This window comes from Eutrigla gurnardus (genome assembly GCF_963514095.1).
Source record: "Eutrigla gurnardus genome assembly, chromosome: 23".
NCBI lineage: Eukaryota > Metazoa > Chordata > Actinopteri > Perciformes > Triglidae > Eutrigla > Eutrigla gurnardus.
This window is the reverse complement of record NC_139934.1, coordinates 2,397,229-2,399,728: the sequence shown is the minus strand read 5'-3', so window position 1 is coordinate 2,399,728 and position 2,500 is coordinate 2,397,229. Positions and strand designations below refer to the sequence as shown.

The 2,500-nt window shown below is 49.6% G+C and overlaps 1 protein-coding gene across 1 annotated transcript in view; it reads right to left on the bottom strand.

The window, feature by feature from the left end:
- The window catches only part of cyp26b1 (cytochrome P450, family 26, subfamily b, polypeptide 1), a 26,843-nt gene that overhangs the window by 22,740 nt on the left and 1,603 nt on the right, over positions 1-2,500 (bottom strand). The window lies entirely within an intron of this gene.

Sequence of the window (2,500 nt, the reverse complement as noted above, 5' to 3'; positions counted from 1 at the left end):
GCACACACACGTGCACAACTCCTACTCGGCATCGTCCCTTCAGAAAGCTGCAGCTCCACGAGAGCAGAACGCTGTTTGACAGAATGCTGCTGCTGCTGCTAACGTTGTTCATGCTGCTGCTAACGTTGTTCATGCTGCTGCTAACATTGTTCATGCTGCTGCTGCTAACGTTGTTCATGCTGCTGCTAACGTTGTTCATGCTGCTGCTAACATTGTTCATGCTGCTGCTGCTAACGTTGTTCATGCTGCTGCTAACGTTGTTCATGCTGCTGCTAACATTGTTCATGCTGCTGCTGCTAACGTTGTTCATGCTGCTGCTAACGTTGTTCATGCTGCTGCTAATGTTGTTCATGCTGCTGCTGCTAACGTTGTTCATGCTGCTGCTAACGTTGTTCATGCTGCTGCTAACGTTGTTCATGCTGCTGCTGCTAACGTTGTTCATGCTGCTGCTAACGTTGTTCATGCTGCTGCTAACATTGTTCATGCTGCTGCTGCTAACGTTGTTCATGCTGCTGCTAACGTTGTTCATGCTGCTGCTGCTAACGTTGTTCATGCTGCTGCTAACGTTGTTCATGCTGCTGCTAATGTTGTTCATGCTGCTGCTGCTAACGTTGTTAATGCTGCTGCTAACGTTCATGCTGCTGCTGCTAACGTTGTTCATGCTGCTGCTGCTAACGTTGTTCATGCTGCTGCTAACGTTGTTCATGCTGCTGCTAACGTTGTTCATGCTGCTGCTAACATTGTTCATGCTGCTGCTGCTAACGTTGTTCATGCTGCTGCTAACGTTGTTCATGCTGCTGCTAATGTTGTTCATGCTGCTGCTGCTAACGTTGTTAATGCTGCTGCTAACGTTGTTCATGCTGCTGCTGCTAACGTTGTTCATGCTGCTGCTGCTAACGTTGTTCATGCTGCTGCTAACGTTGTTCATGCTGCTGCTAACGTTGTTAATGCTGCTGCTAACGTTGTTCATGCTGCTGCTGCTAACGTTGTTCATGCTGCTGCTGCTAACGTTGTTCATGCTGCTGCTAACGTTCATGCTGCTGCTGCTAACGTTCATGCTGCTGCTGCTAACGTTGTTCATGCTGCTGCTGCTAACGTTGTTCATGCTGCTGCTGTTAATGTTGCTGTTGATGCTGCTGCTAATGTTGTTAATGCTGCTGTTAATGTTGCTGTTGATGCTGCTGCTAACGTTGTTAATGCTGCTGCTGTTAATGTTGCTGTTGATGCTGCTGCTCATGTGTCGGGTTAAACAAACATCGTTTACTGGCGGAGATGTTTACTAAAGAGAAAGTGATGAACGTTGAAGATGCAACAAGTTGCTTCTCCTCCAGAGAAGATTGTTGCTCCTGTTAACACGATAAAACCTTGTTCACGCCAGCAACAAACATCGTCAGGACGTTACCAAGACGACGGCCATTTCTACGCTTTTAAATCCAAAAACAATGTGTTCCAGTTGCATTGTGGGATATCTGTTGTTGTTGTGTCTGACATGAAGGTTTTTTGAGAGCTTCTCATCTCGTCATCGAATGAATCGCTCACCCTGGTCTCTGGTCTGACTCGACCCTGGTCTCTGGTCTGACTGGACTCTGGTCTCTGGTCTGACTCGACCGTGGTCTCTAGTCCGATTCGACCCTGGTCTCTGGTCTTACATGTGGCCTTGGTGACCCTGCAGACCAGCAGCTGAGACCTGAACCCGGGTGAGGGGGTCCAGTCAGACCTCTAAACAGTTTATACGAGGCGTTTCATTCACTTCTTTAACATCGTTCCCCCGTCCCGCTAAAGGAGCTCCTCTACACATTTAACCCCCCCCTGCCATAAACTTGGCATCGGTCCTCGGTTGCATTCCGGGAACGCGTCTCGCTCGGTGTCAGATGTAACGGAGAGGAGCACCGCGAGTTCAAGCCCCGCACACGGCCAACGTGCCTCCGCTCGCCCCCCCTCCTCCTCCCCCTCCTTTGGCTTCGCTTTTTAAGTGTATTCTCTCTCTCTCTCTCTCTCTCTCTCTCTCTCTCTCTCTCGTATCCGTGACAACAGGACTCAGTCAGCTGATAGAAACTCACACTCAGACACCTCCACCTGCACACAAAGCATTGTGGGCCGTTTTGCTGATCCATCATCTGGCCAGTAACTGATCAATACGTCTAATCAGATCATAGAGTGACATCATCACGTGTGTGACATCATGACACCTGTCAGTCAACGGAGCATGGAGGAGGAGGAAGAGAAGGAGGAAGAGGAGGAAAGGGAGGAGGAGGAAGAGAAGGAGGAAGGAGGACCTCTCCTTAAACATTCTTGTCATTTCTGCATATAAACAATGAAATCTCAAATAAAGGGCGGAACCTTTTCAACTCTCATCCACGTTCCCTGACTTCCACGCGGACGCGCGTGCGCGCGCCCCCGGGCCGCCTGCACATCAGATGTATCAGCACAGATATCGATCAGCAGCTCCGCCGACCCGACGCGCTCCCGTCTCAGATAACAGACCTCCGATCAGATAATA